Source organism: Hemiscyllium ocellatum, unplaced genomic scaffold, assembly GCF_020745735.1.
Source record: "Hemiscyllium ocellatum isolate sHemOce1 unplaced genomic scaffold, sHemOce1.pat.X.cur. R15, whole genome shotgun sequence".
In the NCBI taxonomy this organism is placed as follows: domain Eukaryota; kingdom Metazoa; phylum Chordata; class Chondrichthyes; order Orectolobiformes; family Hemiscylliidae; genus Hemiscyllium; species Hemiscyllium ocellatum.
The window spans coordinates 24,361-41,191 of NW_026867609.1; the positions used below are offsets into that span (position 1 = coordinate 24,361).

Here is a 16,831-nt window from a genome sequence, read left to right on the forward strand (position 1 = left end):
CCCTGGTGCCACCAGGCAGCCGTACTAACCACTGATCCACTGTGCCACCCGTACGATTTGGAACGATTTGTCATCATTTGCGGTGCAAGTAGCGAAACAGTTGTCAGTTTGTCAACTGGGTCGGATTATAATGTTGTCAGCGATCTGCAGCAATGTGAACGGAGATGTCGAATCGAGCTGCTGGTGGTGATGAGGCACGCTTGCAGCGTGACATGTTTACACGGGGAGATCAGCTCCCTCCCCATTCTCCACAGAGAGTCGGATACAAGTAGAGAGGATATTGAAAGTGGACGATAAAGAAAGGGTGCACGGACGTAATTCGCTTTTCGCAACTTTTCGGATTGATGCGGAATGCCGAGGAGCGAATCCTGTACGTGAGGGAAACGATGATTGGCATTTATGGGCAAGCTACACCAACACAAGGGGAGGCAATGAATAGGATCTTTCCGTCAAGGCCAACATTTCTCGCCCATGCCGAGATCAGCCTGGTGGTGAGCTGCTCTCTCGAACCGCTGCAGTCCAAGTGCTGTCGGTAGCCCCGCGATGCTGTTTGGGCGGGGATTCCCGATTTTGACCCGGTAACACCGGAGGAACAAGGACATATTTGCAATTCAGGACAGCGAGTGCCTCGGCGCGGGGGAGAACTTGCGAATGGTGGTGTTCCCGTGGATCTGCTGCCGTCATCCTTCGAGGCTGCGTTGGCCATGGGTTTACAAGGTGCTGCCTGAGGAATTCTGGTGAATCTTGTAGATGCCGGGGGAATGAATGACCCTGCCGCCGCCGCTGTCCCCGATCACCGGGAGAAACCTCTCTGCAGTCGACCTGACGTGCAGTGGCTCCCGCCCGTGCCATCTGATTGGTCGTCAGCGCGACCTACGCGGCTACGTAACAGAAAACCACGGGTAAAGCACAGCAACTGCTGCAGAGTGATCTTCCGGTCTGGTTGGATATCTTGGAAGGAAGTTAGACGGTAAGGGAATAAAGGAACTTTGAATATCATCAAACTGATGGAAAGGATAGTCGGCAAATATGACCTCCACCGTTGGAGTATTAATGTGCTATCGCTTCTCGGCCTTTTGGCTTGGAATATGTGTAGTTTCTGTTCTTATCAGTTTAATCGCTGATATCTCCCGAAGGTGGGAGTGTTTGTATTAAATGGATTTTTGGAGCAGGGAGATGGCTTAAGGGCTTGCTCTGTCCTCTCCATGTATCAGCCTGGTATTGCAGTGTTTCCAGGAATGGTGCACCCAACGCTTACCCAAGTTCAAAAGCAGGTGAATGCAATGTGAATCTCTTGCCTTTGCTAGTTTGCCGTGTTGATGGCAGTCAGTGATTGTTGCATCTATTGTCTTTTCAGTTGCAGGAAACTATCGTCTTTTGTTACGGGTTTTCTGTCTTATGAACCTGCTCTGCAGTTACCTGATGAAGGTGCAGCACGCTGAAAGCCAGGACAGGGGTAACCCCAACGTGCTACAGGGAACATTCTGGAACCAGGGGCCTGCCAGGAAGGTAACTTGCCAATTTGAATGAATGGATTTGCCCTTGTCTGCCGTTTTGGGCTTCTGCGGTCGTTCTTGGAACGTATCCACCGATGGTACGGCGGTGGCGGGGGGTGGGGTGACTGCTGTAATTTCAAAGAACCCCGTTGGGCTGAAACCTGGTGTTGTGGGATTTTTAACACAGTCAAATCAGGTTGTGGGATCCCATGACTCAGCCAATGTCAAATGGCTATCAGATCAGCCCCCACAGCCCCTTCCCAACCCCCCCCCCTCCCCCCCCCCACCCCCGAGGCAACAAATTTATCCTAATATTTTCTTGAACAAGGAAGAAATGTCTTTAGTCTGTTTCCTGAATAGAGTGAAACCCCCATCTCTGTTTGTTTCTTCGCAAACTACTGTACGGAAGCGACCTGCTTTAGTAGCTACGTCTGTACGTAAAGATTATTCACGCAGACGATCGCCCAAGGCTGGAACTGGCTTCAGCTCCCTGGTGCCACCAGGCAGCCGTACTAACCACTGATCCACTGTGCCACCCGTACGATTTGGAACGATTTGTCATCATTTGCGGTGCAAGTAGCGAAACAGTTGTCAGTTTGTCAACTGGGTCGGATTATAATGTTGTCAGCGATCTGCAGCAATGTGAACGGAGATGTCGAATCGAGCTGCTGGTGGTGATGAGGCGCGCTTGCAGCGTGACATGTTTACACGGGGAGATCAGCTCCCTCCCCATTCTCCACAGAGAGTCGGATACAAGTAGAGAGGATATTGAAAGTGGACGATAAAGAAAGGGTGCACGGACGTAATTCGCTTTTCGCAACTTTTCGGATTGATGCGGAATGCCGAGGAGCGAATCCTGTACGTGAGGGAAACGATGATTGGCATTTATGGGCAAGCTACACCAACACAAGGGGAGGCAATGAATAGGATCTTTCCGTCAAGGCCAACATTTCTCGCCCATGCCGAGATCAGCCTGGTGGTGAGCTGCTCTCTCGAACCGCTGCAGTCCAAGTGCTGTCGGTAGCCCCCGCGATGCTGTTTGGGCGGGGATTCCCGATTTTGACCCGGTAACACCGGAGGAACAAGGACATATTTGCAATTCAGGACAGCGAGTGCCTCGGCGGGGGGAGAACTTGCGAATGGTGGTGTTCCCGTGGATCTGCTGCCGTCATCCTTCGAGGCTGCGTTGGCCATGGGTTTGCAAGGTGCTGCCTGAGGAATTCTGGTGAATCTTGTAGATGCCGGGGGAATGAATGACCCTGCCGCCGCCGCTGTCCCCGATCACCGGGAGAAACCTCTCTGCAGTCGACCTGACGTGCGGTGGCTCCGGCCCGTGCCATCTGATTGGTCGTCAGCGCGACCTACGCGGCTACGTAACAGATGGACAGAAAAGCACGGGGAAAGCACAGCGACTGCTGCAGAGTGATCTTCCGGTCTGGTTGGATATCTTGGAAGGAAGGTAGACGGTAAGGGAATAAAGGAACTTTGAATATCATCAAACTGATGGAAAGGATAGTCGGCAAATATGACCTCCACCGTTGGAGTATTAATGTGCTATCGCTTCTCGGCCTTTTGGCTTGGAATATGTGTAGTTTCTGTTCTTATCAGTTTAATCGCTGATATCTCCCGAAGGTGGGAGTGTTTGTATTAAATGGATTTTTGGAGCAGGGAGATGGCTTAAGGGCTTGCTCTGTCCTCTCCATGTATCAGCCTGGTATTGCAGTGTTTCCAGGAATGGTGCACCCAACGCTTACCCAAGTTCAAAAGCAGGTGAATGCAATGTGAATCTCTTGCCTTTGCTAGTTTGCCGTGTTGATGGCAGTCAGTGATTGTTGCATCTATTGTCTTTTCAGTTGCAGGAAACTATCGTCTTTTGTTACGGGTTTTCTGTCTTATGAACCTGCTCTGCAGTTACCTGATGAAGGTGCAGCACGCTGAAAGCCAGGACAGGGGTAACCCCAACGTGCTACAGGGAACATTCTGGAACCAGGGGCCTGCCAGGAAGGTAACTTGCCAATTTGAATGAATGGATTTGCCCTTGTCTGCCGTTTTGGGCTTCTGCGGTCGTTCTTGGAACGTATCCCACCGATGGTACGGCGGTGGCGGGGGGTGGGGTGACTGCTGTAATTTCAAAGAACCCCGTTGGGCTGAACCCTGGTGTTGTGGGATTTTTAACACAGTCAAATCAGGTTGTGGGATCCCATGACTCAGCCAATGTCAAATGGCTATCAGATCAGCCCCACAGCCCCTTCCCAACCCCCCCGCCCCCCCCCCAACCCCGAGGCAACAAATTTATCCTAATATTTTCTTGAACAAGAAAGAAATGTCTTTGGTCTGTTTCCTGAATAGAGTGAAACCCCCATCTCTGTTTGTTTCTTCGCAAACTACTGTACGGAAGCGACCTGCTTTAGTAGCTACGTCTGCACGTAAAGATTATTCACGCAGACGATCGCCCAAGGCTGGAACTGGCTTCAGCTCCCTGGTGCCACCAGGCAGCCGTACTAACCACTGATCCACTGTGCCACCCGTACGATTTGGAACGATTTGTCATCATTTGCGGTGCAAGTAGCGAAACAGTTGTCAGTTTGTCAACTGGGTCGGATTATAATGTTGTCAGCGATCTGCAGCAATGTGAACGGAGATGTCGAATCGAGCTGCTGGTGGTGATGAGGCACGCTTGCAGCGTGACATGTTTACACGGGGAGATCAGCTCCCTCCCCATTCTCCACAGAGAGTCGGATACAAGTAGAGAGGATATTGAAAGTGGACGATAAAGAAAGGGTGCACGGACGTAATTCGCTTTTCGCAACTTTTCGGATTGATGCGGAATGCCGAGGAGCGAATCCTGTACGTGAGGGAAACGATGATTGGCATTTATGGGCAAGCTACACCAACACAAGGGGAGGCAATGAATAGGATTTTTCCGTCAAGGCCAACATTTCTCGCCCATGCCGAGATCAGCCTGGTGGTGAGCTGCTCTCTCGAACCGCTGCAGTCCAAGTGCTGTCGGTAGCCCCGCGATGCTGTTTGGGCGGGGATTCCCGATTTTGACCCGGTAACACCGGAGGAACAAGGACATATTTGCAATTCAGGACAGCGAGTGCCTCGGCGCGGGGGAGAACTTGCGAATGGTGGTGTTCCCGTGGATCTGCTGCCGTCATCCTTCGAGGCTGCGTTGGCCATGGGTTTACAAGGTGCTGCCTGAGGAATTCTGGTGAATCTTGTAGATGCCGGGGGAATGAATGACCCTGCCGGGGGAATGAATGACCCTGCCGCCGCCGCTGTCCCCGATCACCGGGAGAAACCTCTCTGCAGTCGACCTGACGTGCAGTGGCTCCGGCCCGTGCCATCTGATTGGTCGTCAGCGCGACCTACGCGGCTACGTAACAGAAAACCACGGGTAAAGCACAGCGACTGCTGCAGAGTGATCTTCCGGTCTGGTTGGATATCTTGGAAGGAAGGTAGACGGTAAGGGAATAAAGGAACTTTGAATATCATCAAACTGATGGAAAGGATAGTCGGCAAATATGACCTCCACCGTTGGAGTATTAATGTGCTATCGCTTCTCGGCCTTTTGGCTTGGAATATGTGTAGTTTCTGTTCTTATCAGTTTAATCGCTGATATCTCCCGAAGGTGGGAGTGTTTGTATTAAATGGATTTTTGGAGCAGGGAGATGGCTTAAGGGCTTGCTCTGTCCTCTCCATGTATCAGCCTGGTATTGCAGTGTTTCCAGGAATGGTGCACCCAACGTCTACCCAAGTTCAAAAGCAGGTGAATGCAATGTGAATCTCTTGCCTTTGCTCGTTTGCCGTGTTGATGGCAGTCAGTGATTGTTGCATCTATTGTCTTTTCAGTTGCAGGAAACTATCGTCTTTTGTTACGGGTTTTTCTGTCTTATGAACCTGCTCTGCAGTTACCTGATGAAGGTGCAGCACGCTGAAAGCCAGGACAGGGGTAACCCCAACGTGCTACAGGGAACATTCTGGAACCAGGGGCCTGCCAGGAAGGTAACTTGCCAATTTGAATGAATGGATTTGACCTTGTCTGCCGTTTTGGGCTTCTGCGGTCGTTCTTGGAACGTATCCCACCGATGGTACGGCGGTGGCGGGGGGTGGGGTGACTGCTGTAATTTCAAAGAACCCCGTTGGGCTGAACCCTGGTGTTGTGGGATTTTTAACACAGTCAAATCAGGTTGTGGGATCCCATGACTCAGCCAATGTCAAATGGCTATCAGATCAGCCCCCACAGCCCCTTCCCAACCCCCCCCGCCTCCCCCCCCAACCCCGAGGCAACAAATTTATCCTAATATTTTCTTGAACAAGAAAGAAATGTCTTTGGTCTGTTTCCTGAATAGAGTGAAACCCCCATCTCTGTTTGTTTCTTCGCAAACTACTGTACGGAAGCGACCTGCTTTAGTAGCTACGTCTGCACGTAAAGATTATTCACGCAGACGATCGCCCAAGGCTGGAACTGGCTTCAGCTCCCTGGTGCCACCAGGCAGCCGTACTAACCACTGATCCACTGTGCCACCCGTACGATTTGGAACGATTTGTCATCATTTGCGGTGCTAGTAGCGAAACAGTTGTCAGTTTGTCAACTGGGTCGGATTATAATGTTGTCAGCGATCTGCAGCAATGTGAACGGAGATGTCGAATCGAGCTGCTGGTGGTGATGAGGCACGCTTGCAGCGTGACATGTTTACACGGGGAGATCAGCTCCCTCCCCATTCTCCACAGAGAGTCGGATACAAGTAGAGAGGATATTGAAAGTGGACGATAAAGAAAGGGTGCACGGACGTAATTCGCTTTTCGCACTTTTCGGATTGATGCGGAATGCCGAGGAGCGAATCCTGTACGTGAGGGAAACGATGATTGGCATTTATGGGCAAGCTACACCAACACAAGGGAGGCAATGAATAGGATCTTTCCGTCAAGGCCAACATTTCTCGCCCATGCCGAGATCAGCCTGGTGGTGAGCTGCTCTCTCGAACCGCTGCAGTCCAAGTGCTGTCGGTAGCCCCGCGATGCTGTTTGGGCGGGGATTCCCGATTTTGACCCGGTAACACCGGAGGAACAAGGACATATTTGCAATTCAGGACAGCGAGTGCCTCGGCGCGAGGGAGAACTTGCGAATGGTGGTGTTCCCGTGGATCTGCTGCCGTCATCCTTCGAGGCTGCGTTGGCCATGGGTTTACAAGGTGCTGCCTGAGGAATTCTGGTGAATCTTGTAGATGCCGGGGAATGAATGACCCTGCCGGGGGAATGAATGACCCTGCCGCCGCCGCTGTCCCCGATCACCGGAGAAACCTCTCTGCAGTCGACCTGACGTGCAGTGGCTCCGGCCCGTGCCATCTGATTGGTCGTCAGCGCGACCTACGCGGCTACGTAACAGAAAACCACGGGTAAAGCACAGCGACTGCTGCAGAGTGATCTTCCGGTCTGGTTGGATATCTTGGAAGGAAGTTAGACGGTAAGGGAATAAAGGAACTTTGAATATCATCAAACTGATGGAAAGGATAGTCGGCAAATATGACCTCCACCGTTGGAGTATTATGTGCTATCGCTTCTCGGCCTTTTGGCTTGGAATATGTGTAGTTTCTGTTCTTATCAGTTTAATCGCTGATATCTCCCGAAGGTGGGAGTGTTTGTATTAAATGGATTTTTGGAGCAGGGAGATGGCTTAAGGGCTTGCTCTGTCCTCTCCATGTATCAGCCTGGTATTGCAGTGTTTCCAGGAATGGTGCACCCAACGCTTACCCAAGTTCAAAAGCAGGTGAATGCAATGTGAATCTCTTGCCTTTGCTAGTTTGCCGTGTTGATGGCAGTCAGTGATTGTTGCATCTATTGTCTTTTCAGTTGCAGGAAACTATCGTCTTTTGTTACGGGTTTTCTGTCTTATGAACCTGCTCTGCAGTTACCTGATGAAGGTGCAGCACGCTGAAAGCCAGGACAGGGGTAACCCCAACGTGCTACAGGGAACATTCTGGAACCAGGGGCCTGCCAGGAAGGTAACTTGCCAATTTGAATGAATGGATTTGCCCTTGTCTGCCGTTTTGGGCTTCTGCGGTCGTTCTTGGAACGTATCCCACCGATGGTACGGCGGTGGCGGGGGGTGGGGTGACTGCTGTAATTTCAAAGAACCCCGTTGGGCTGAAACCTGGTGTTGTGGGATTTTTAACACAGTCAAATCAGGTTGTGGGATCCCATGACTCAGCCAATGTCAAATGGCTATCAGATCAGCCCCCACAGCCCCTTCCCAACCCCCCCGCCTCCCCCCCCACCCCCGAGGCAACAAATTTATCCTAATATTTTCTTGAACAAGAAGAAATGTCTTTGGTCTGTTTCCTGAATAGAGTGAAACCCCCATCTCTGTTTGTTTCTTCGCAAACTACTGTACGGAAGCGACCTGCTTTAGTAGCTACGTCTGTACGTAAAGATTATTCACGCAGACGATCGCCCAAGGCTGGAACTGGCTTCAGCTCCCTGGTGCCACCAGGCAGCCGTACTAACCACTGATCCACTGTGCCACCCGTACGATTTGGAACGATTTGTCATCATTTGCGGTGCAAGTAGCGAAACAGTTGTCAGTTTGTCAACTGGGTCGGATTATAATGTTGTCAGCGATCTGCAGCAATGTGAACGGAGATGTCGAATCGAGCTGCTGGTGGTGAGGAGGCGCGCTTGCAGCGTGACATGTTTACACGGGGAGATCAGCTCCCTCCCCATTCTCCACAGAGAGTCGGATACAAGTAGAGAGGATATTGAAAGTGGACGATAAAGAAAGGGTGCACGGACGTAATTCGCTTTTCGCAACTTTTCGGATTGATGCGGAATGCCGAGGAGCGAATCCTGTACGTGAGGGAAACGATGATTGGCATTTATGGGCAAGCTACACCAACACAAGGGGAGGCAATGAATAGGATCTTTCCGTCAAGGCCAAAATTTCTCGCCCATGCCGAGATCAGCCTGGTGGTGAGCTGCTCTCTCGAACCGCTGCAGTCCAAGTGCTGTCGGTAGCCCCGCGATGCTGTTTGGGCGGGGATTCCCGATTTTGACCCGGTAACACCGGAGGAACAAGGACATATTTGCAATTCAGGACAGCGAGTGCCTCGGCGGGGGGAGAACTTGCGAATGGTGGTGTTCCCGTGGATCTGCTGCCGTCATCCTTCGAGGCTGCGTTGGCCATGGGTTTGCAAGGTGCTGCCTGAGGAATTCTGGTGAATCTTGTAGATGCCGGGGGAATGAATGACCCTGCCGCCGCCGCTGTCCCCGATCACCGGGAGAAACCTCTCTGCAGTCGACCTGACGTGCGGTGGCTCCGGCCCGTGCCATCTGATTGGTCGTCAGCGCGACCTACGCGGCTACGTAACAGATGGACAAAAGCACGGGGAAAGCACAGCGACTGCTGCAGAGTGATCTTCCGGTCTGGTTGGATATCTTGGAAGGAAGGTAGACGGTAAGGGAATAAAGGAACTTTGAATATCATCAAACTGATGGAAAGGATAGTCGGCAAATATGACCTCCACCGTTGGAGTATTAATGTGCTATCGCTTCTCGGCCTTTTGGCTTGGAATATGTGTAGTTTCTGTTCTTATCAGTTTAATCGCTGATATCTCCCGAAGGTGGGAGTGTTTGTATTAAATGGATTTTTGGAGCAGGGAGATGGCTTAAGGGCTTGCTCTGTCCTCTCCATGTATCAGCCTGGTATTGCAGTGTTTCCAGGAATGGTGCACCCAACGCTTACCCAAGTTCAAAAGCAGGTGAATGCAATGTGAATCTCTTGCCTTTGCTAGTTTGCCGTGTTGATGGCAGTCAGTGATTGTTGCATCTATTGTCTTTTCAGTTGCAGGAAACTATCGTCTTTTGTTACGGGTTTTCTGTCTTATGAACCTGCTCTGCAGTTACCTGATGAAGGTGCAGCACGCTGAAAGCCAGGACAGGGGTAACCCCAACGTGCTACAGGGAACATTCTGGAACCAGGGGCCTGCCAGGAAGGTAACTTGCCAATTTGAATGAATGGATTTGCCCTTGTCTGCCGTTTTGGGCTTCTGCGGTCGTTCTTGGAACGTATCCCACCGATGGTACGGCGGTGGCGGGGGTGGGGTGACTGCTGTAATTTCAAAGAACCCCGTTGGGCTGAACCCTGGTGTTGTGGGATTTTTAACACAGTCAAATCAGGTTGTGGGATCCCATGACTCAGCCAATGTCAAATGGCTATCAGATCAGCCCCCACAGCCCCTTCCCAAACCCCCCGCCTCCCCCCCCAACCCCGAGGCAACAAATTTATCCTAATATTTCTTGAACAAGAAAGAAATGTCTTTGGTCTGTTTCCTGAATAGAGTGAAACCCCCATCTCTGTTTGTTTCTTCGCAAACTACTGTACGGAAGCGACCTGCTTTAGTAGCTACGTCTGCACGTAAAGATTATTCACGCAGACGATCGCCCAAGGCTGGAACTGGCTTCAGCTCCCTGGTGCCACCAGGCAGCCGTACTAACCACTGATCCACTGTGCCACCCGTACGATTTGGAACGATTTGTCATCATTTGCGGTGCAAGTAGCGAAACAGTTGTCAGTTTGTCAACTGGGTCGGATTATAATGTTGTCAGCGATCTGCAGCAATGTGAACGGAGATGTCGAATCGAGCTGCTGGTGGTGATGAGGCACGCTTGCAGCGTGACATGTTTACACGGGGAGATCAGCTCCCTCCCCATTCTCCACAGAGAGTCGGATACAAGTAGAGAGGATATTGAAAGTGGACGATAAAGAAAGGGTGCACGGACGTAATTCGCTTTTCGCAACTTTTCGGATTGATGCGGAATGCCGAGGAGCGAATCCTGTACGTGAGGGAAACGATGATTGGCATTTATGGGCAAGCTACACCAACACAAGGGGAGGCAATGAATAGGATTTTTCCGTCAAGGCCAACATTTCTCGCCCATGCCGAGATCAGCCTGGTGGTGAGCTGCTCTCTCGAACCGCTGCAGTCCAAGTGCTGTCGGTAGCCCCGCGATGCTGTTTGGGCGGGGATTCCCGATTTTGACCCGGTAACACCGGAGGAACAAGGACATATTTGCAATTCAGGACAGCGAGTGCCTCGGCGCGGGGGAGAACTTGCGAATGGTGGTGTTCCCGTGGATCTGCTGCCGTCATCCTTCGAGGCTGCGTTGGCCATGGGTTTACAAGGTGCTGCCTGAGGAATTCTGGTGAATCTTGTAGATGCCGGGGGAATGAATGACCCTGCCGGGGAATGAATGACCCTGCCGCCGCCGCTGTCCCCGATCACCGGGAGAAACCTCTCTGCAGTCGACCTGACGTGCAGTGGCTCCGGCCCGTGCCATCTGATTGGTCGTCAGCGCGACCTACGCGGCTACGTAACAGAAAACCACGGGTAAAGCACAGCGACTGCTGCAGAGTGATCTTCCGGTCTGGTTGGATATCTTGGAAGGAAGGTAGACGGTAAGGGAATAAAGGAACTTTGAATATCATCAAACTGATGGAAAGGATAGTCGGCAAATATGACCTCCACCGTTGGAGTATTAATGTGCTATCGCTTCTCGGCCTTTTGGCTTGGAATATGTGTAGTTTCTGTTCTTATCAGTTTAATCGCTGATATCTCCCGAAGGTGGGAGTGTTTGTATTAAATGGATTTTTGGAGCAGGGAGATGGCTTAAGGGCTTGCTCTGTCCTCTCCATGTATCAGCCTGGTATTGCAGTGTTTCCAGGAATGGTGCACCCAACGTCTACCCAAGTTCAAAAGCAGGTGAATGCAATGTGAATCTCTTGCCTTTGCTAGTTTGCCGTGTTGATGGCAGTCAGTGATTGTTGCATCTATTGTCTTTTCAGTTGCAGGAAACTATCGTCTTTTGTTACGGGTTTTCTGTCTTATGAACCTGCTCTGCAGTTACCTGATGAAGGTGCAGCACGCTGAAAGCCAGGACAGGGGTAACCCCAACGTGCTACAGGGAACATTCTGGAACCAGGGGCCTGCCAGGAAGGTAACTTGCCAATTTGAATGAATGGATTTGCCCTTGTCTGCCGTTTTGGGCTTCTGCGGTCGTTCTTGGAACGTATCCCACCGATGGTACGGCGGTGGCGGGGGGTGGGGTGACTGCTGTAATTTCAAAGAACCCCGTTGGGCTGAAACCTGGTGTTGTGGGATTTTTAACACAGTCAAATCAGGTTGTGGGATCCCATGACTCAGCCAATGTCAAATGGCTATCAGATCAGCCCCCACAGCCCCTTCCCAACCCCCCCGCCCTCCCCCCCACCCCCGAGGCAACAAATTTATCCTAATATTTTCTTGAACAAGAAGAAATGTCTTTGGTCTGTTTCCTGAATAGAGTGAAACCCCCATCTCTGTTTGTTTCTTCGCAAACTACTGTACGGAAGCGACCTGCTTTAGTAGCTACGTCTGCACGTAAAGATTATTCACGCAGACGATCGCCCAAGGCTGGAACTGGCTTCAGCTCCCTGGTGCCACCAGGCAGCCGTACTAACCACTGATCCACTGTGCCACCCGTACGATTGGAACGATTTGTCATCATTTGCGGTGCAAGTAGCGAAACAGTTGTCAGTTTGTCAACTGGGTCGGATTATAATGTTGTCAGCGATCTGCAGCAATGTGAACGGAGATGTCGAATCGAGCTGCTGGTGGTGATGAGGCGCGCTTGCAGCGTGACATGTTTACACGGGGAGATCAGCTCCCTCCCCATTCTCCACAGAGAGTCGGATACAAGTAGAGAGGATATTGAAAGTGGACGATAAAGAAAGGGTGCACGGACGTAATTCGCTTTTCGCAACTTTTCGGATTGATGCGGAATGCCGAGGAGCGAATCCTGTACGTGAGGGAAACGATGATTGGCATTTATGGGCAAGCTACACCAACACAAGGGGAGGCAATGAATAGGATCTTTCCGTCAAGGCCAACATTTCTCGCCCATGCCGAGATCAGCCTGGTGGTGAGCTGCTCTCTCGAACCGCTGCAGTCCAAGTGCTGTCGGTAGCCCCGCGATGCTGTTTGGGCGGGGATTCCCGATTTTGACCCGGTAACACCGGAGGAACAAGGACATATTTGCAATTCAGGACAGCGAGTGCCTCGGCGCGAGGGAGAACTTGCGAATGGTGGTGTTCCCGTGGATCTGCTGCCGTCATCCTTCGAGGCTGCGTTGGCCATGGGTTTACAAGGTGCTGCCTGAGGAATTCTGGTGAATCTTGTAGATGCCGGGGAATGAATGACCCTGCCGGGGGAATGAATGACCCTGCCGCCGCCGCTGTCCCGATCACCGGGAGAAACCTCTCTGCAGTCGACCTGACGTGCAGTGGCTCCGGCCCGTGCCATCTGATTGGTCGTCAGCGCGACCTACGCGGCTACGTAACAGAAAAGCACGGGGAAAGCACAGCGACTGCTGCAGAGTGATCTTCCGGTCTGGTTGGATATCTTGGAAGGAAGGTAGACGGTAAGGGAATAAAGGAACTTTGAATATCATCAAACTGATGGAAAGGATAGTCGGCAAATATGACCTCCACCGTTGGAGTATTAATGTGCTATCGCTTCTCGGCCTTTTGGCTTGGAATATGTGTAGTTTCTGTTCTTATCAGTTTAATCGCTGATATCTCCCGAAGGTGGGAGTGTTTGTATTAAATGGATTTTTGGAGCAGGGAGATGGCTTAAGGGCTTGCTCTGTCCTCTCCATGTATCAGCCTGGTATTGCAGTGTTTCCAGGAATGGTGCACCCAACGCTTACCCAAGTTCAAAAGCAGGTGAATGCAATGTGAATCTCTTGCCTTTGCTAGTTTGCCGTGTTGATGGCAGTCAGTGATTGTTGCATCTATTGTCTTTTCAGTTGCAGGAAACTATCGTCTTTTGTTACGGGTTTTCTGTCTTATGAACCTGCTCTGCAGTTACCTGATGAAGGTGCAGCACGCTGAAAGCCAGGACAGGGGTAACCCCAACGTGCTACAGGGAACATTCTGGAACCAGGGGCCTGCCAGGAAGGTAACTTGCCAATTTGAATGAATGGATTTGCCCTTGTCTGCCGTTTTGGGCTTCTGCGGTCGTTCTTGGAACGTATCCCACCGATGGTACGGCGGTGGCGGGGGTGGGGTGACTGCTGTAATTTCAAAGAACCCCGTTGGGCTGAACCCTGGTGTTGTGGGATTTTTAACACAGTCAAATCAGGTTGTGGGATCCCATGACTCAGCCAATGTCAAATGGCTATCAGATCAGCCCCCACAGCCCCTTCCCAACCCCCCCGCCTCCCCCCCCCCCCCCCGAGGCAACAAATTTATCCTAATATTTTCTTGAACAAGAAAGAAATGTCTTGGTCTGTTTCCTGAATAGAGTGAAACCCCCATCTCTGTTGTTTCTTCGCAAACTACTGTACGGAAGCGACCTGCTTTAGTAGCTACGTCTGTACGTAAAGATTATTCACGCAGACGATCGCCCAAGGCTGGAACTGGCTTCAGCTCCCTGGTGCCACCAGGCAGCCGTACTAACCACTGATCCACTGTGCCACCCGTACGATTTGGAACGATTTGTCATCATTTGCGGTGCAAGTAGCGAAACAGTTGTCAGTTTGTCAACTGGGTCGGATTATAATGTTGTCAGCGATCTGCAGCAATGTGAACGGAGATGTCGAATCGAGCTGCTGGTGGTGATGAGGCGCGCTTGCAGCGTGACATGTTTACACGGGGAGATCAGCTCCCTCCCCATTCTCCACAGAGAGTCGGATACAAGTAGAGAGGATATTGAAAGTGGACGATAAAGAAAGGGTGCACGGACGTAATTCGCTTTTCGCAACTTTTCGGATTGATGCGGAATGCCGAGGAGCGAATCCTGTACGTGAGGGAAACGATGATTGGCATTTATGGGCAAGCTACACCAACACAAGGGGAGGCAATGAATAGGATCTTTCCGTCAAGGCCAACATTTCTCGCCCATGCCGAGATCAGCCTGGTGGTGAGCTGCTCTCTCGAACCGCTGCAGTCCAAGTGCTGTCGGTAGCCCCGCGATGCTGTTTGGGCGGGGATTCCCGATTTTGACCCGGTAACACCGGAGGAACAAGGACATATTTGCAATTCAGGACAGCGAGTGCCTCGGCGGGGGGGAGAACTTGCGAATGGTGGTGTTCCCGTGGATCTGCTGCCGTCATCCTTCGAGGCTGCGTTGGCCATGGGTTTGCAAGGTGCTGCCTGAGGAATTCTGGTGAATCTTGTAGATGCCGGGGGAATGAATGACCCTGCCGCCGCCGCTGTCCCCGATCACCGGGAGAAACCTCTCTGCAGTCGACCTGACGTGCGGTGGCTCCGGCCCGTGCCATCTGATTGGTCGTCAGCGCGACCTACGCGGCTACGTAACAGAAAAGCACGGGGAAAGCACAGCGACTGCTGCAGAGTGATCTTCCGGTCTGGTTGGATATCTTGGAAGGAAGGTAGACGGTAAGGGAATAAAGGAACTTTGAATATCATCAAACTGATGGAAAGGATAGTCGGCAAATATGACCTCCACCGTTGGAGTATTAATGTGCTATCGCTTCTCGGCCTTTTGGCTTGGAATATGTGTAGTTTCTGTTCTTATCAGTTTAATCGCTGATATCTCCCGAAGGTGGGAGTGTTTGTATTAAATGGATTTTTGGAGCAGGGAGATGGCTTAAGGGCTTGCTCTGTCCTCTCCATGTATCAGCCTGGTATTGCAGTGTTTCCAGGAATGGTGCACCCAACGCTTACCCAAGTTCAAAAGCAGGTGAATGCAATGTGAATCTCTTGCCTTTGCTAGTTTGCCGTGTTGATGGCAGTCAGTGATTGTTGCATCTATTGTCTTTTCAGTTGCAGGAAACTATCGTCTTTTGTTACGGGTTTTCTGTCTTATGAACCTGCTCTGCAGTTACCTGATGAAGGTGCAGCACGCTGAAAGCCAGGACAGGGGTAACCCAACGTGCTACAGGGAACATTCTGGAACCAGGGGCCTGCCAGGAAGGTAACTTGCCAATTTGAATGAATGGATTTGCCCTTGTCTGCCGTTTTGGGCTTCTGCGGTCGTTCTTGGAACGTATCCCACCGATGGTACGGCGGTGGCGGGGGGTGGGGTGACTGCTGTAATTTCAAAGAACCCCGTTGGGCTGAACCTGGTGTTGTGGGATTTTTAACACAGTCAAATCAGGTTGTGGGATCCCATGACTCAGCCAATGTCAAATGGCTATCAGATCAGCCCCCACAGCCCCTTCCCAACCCCCCCGCCCTCCCCCCCCCAACCCCGAGGCAACAAATTTATCCTAATATTTTCTTGAACAAGAAAGAAATGTCTTTGGTCTGTTTCCTGAATAGAGTGAAACCCCCATCTCTGTTTGTTTCTTCGCAAACTACTGTACGGAAGCGACCTGCTTTAGTAGCTACGTCTGCACGTAAAGATTATTCACGCAGACGATCGCCCAAGGCTGGAACTGGCTTCAGCTCCCTGGTGCCACCAGGCAGCCGTACTAACCACTGATCCACTGTGCCACCCGTACGATTTGGAACGATTTGTCATCATTTGCGGTGCAAGTAGCGAAACAGTTGTCAGTTTGTCAACTGGGTCGGATTATAATGTTGTCAGCGATCTGCAGCAATGTGAACGGAGATGTCGAATCGAGCTGCTGGTGGTGATGAGGCACGCTTGCAGCGTGACATGTTTACACGGGGAGATCAGCTCCCTCCCCATTCTCCACAGAGAGTCGGATACAAGTAGAGAGGATATTGAAAGTGGACGATAAAGAAAGGGTGCACGGACGTAATTCGCTTTTCGCAACTTTTCGGATTGATGCGGAATGCCGAGGAGCGAATCCTGTACGTGAGGGAAACGATGATTGGCATTTATGGGCAAGCTACACCAACACAAGGGGAGGCAATGAATAGGATCTTTCCGTCAAGGCCAACATTTCTCGCCCATGCCGAGATCAGCCTGGTGGTGAGCTGCTCTCTCGAACCGCTGCAGTCCAAGTGCTGTCGGTAGCCCCGCGATGCTGTTTGGGCGGGGATTCCCGATTTTGACCCGGTAACACCGGAGGAACAAGGACATATTTGCAATTCAGGACAGCGAGTGCCTCGGCGGGGGGAGAACTTGCGAATGGTGGTGTTCCCGTGGATCTGCTGCCGTCATCCTTCGAGGCTGCGTTGGCCATGGGTTTACAAGGTGCTGCCTGAGGAATTCTGGTGAATCTTGTAGATGCCGGGGAATGAATGACCCTGCCGGGGAATGAATGACCCTGCCGCCGCCGCTGTCCCCGATCACCGGAGAAACCTCTCTGCAGTCGACCTGACGTGCAGTGGCTCCGGCCCGTGCCATCTGATTGGTCGTCAG

The 16,831-nt window shown here is 51.6% G+C and overlaps 8 non-coding genes across 8 annotated transcripts; all 8 read left to right on the plus strand.

Moving 5' to 3' along the window:
- The first annotated feature begins 1,060 nt into the window (after positions 1-1,060).
- On the plus strand, positions 1,061-1,252 carry LOC132809111 (U2 spliceosomal RNA). The gene has a single exon (XR_009642195.1). It is a non-coding gene; the product is annotated as a U2 spliceosomal RNA (small nuclear RNA).
- Positions 1,253-3,052: 1,800 nt separating this feature from the next.
- LOC132809112 (U2 spliceosomal RNA) lies at positions 3,053-3,244 on the plus strand. Its single transcript, XR_009642196.1, has one exon. It is a non-coding gene; the product is annotated as a U2 spliceosomal RNA (small nuclear RNA).
- Positions 3,245-5,054: 1,810 nt separating this feature from the next.
- On the plus strand, positions 5,055-5,246 carry LOC132809113 (U2 spliceosomal RNA). Its single transcript, XR_009642197.1, has one exon. It is a non-coding gene; the product is annotated as a U2 spliceosomal RNA (small nuclear RNA).
- Positions 5,247-7,055: 1,809 nt separating this feature from the next.
- On the plus strand, positions 7,056-7,247 carry LOC132809114 (U2 spliceosomal RNA). The gene has a single exon (XR_009642199.1). It is a non-coding gene; the product is annotated as a U2 spliceosomal RNA (small nuclear RNA).
- Positions 7,248-9,042: 1,795 nt separating this feature from the next.
- LOC132809115 (U2 spliceosomal RNA) lies at positions 9,043-9,234 on the plus strand. Its single transcript, XR_009642200.1, has one exon. It is a non-coding gene; the product is annotated as a U2 spliceosomal RNA (small nuclear RNA).
- Positions 9,235-11,043: 1,809 nt separating this feature from the next.
- On the plus strand, positions 11,044-11,235 carry LOC132809116 (U2 spliceosomal RNA). Its single transcript, XR_009642201.1, has one exon. It is a non-coding gene; the product is annotated as a U2 spliceosomal RNA (small nuclear RNA).
- Positions 11,236-13,043: 1,808 nt separating this feature from the next.
- On the plus strand, positions 13,044-13,235 carry LOC132809117 (U2 spliceosomal RNA). The gene has a single exon (XR_009642202.1). It is a non-coding gene; the product is annotated as a U2 spliceosomal RNA (small nuclear RNA).
- Positions 13,236-15,024: 1,789 nt separating this feature from the next.
- Positions 15,025-15,216, plus strand: LOC132809118 (U2 spliceosomal RNA). Its single transcript, XR_009642203.1, has one exon. It is a non-coding gene; the product is annotated as a U2 spliceosomal RNA (small nuclear RNA).
- The last annotated feature ends 1,615 nt before the right edge of the window (positions 15,217-16,831 follow it).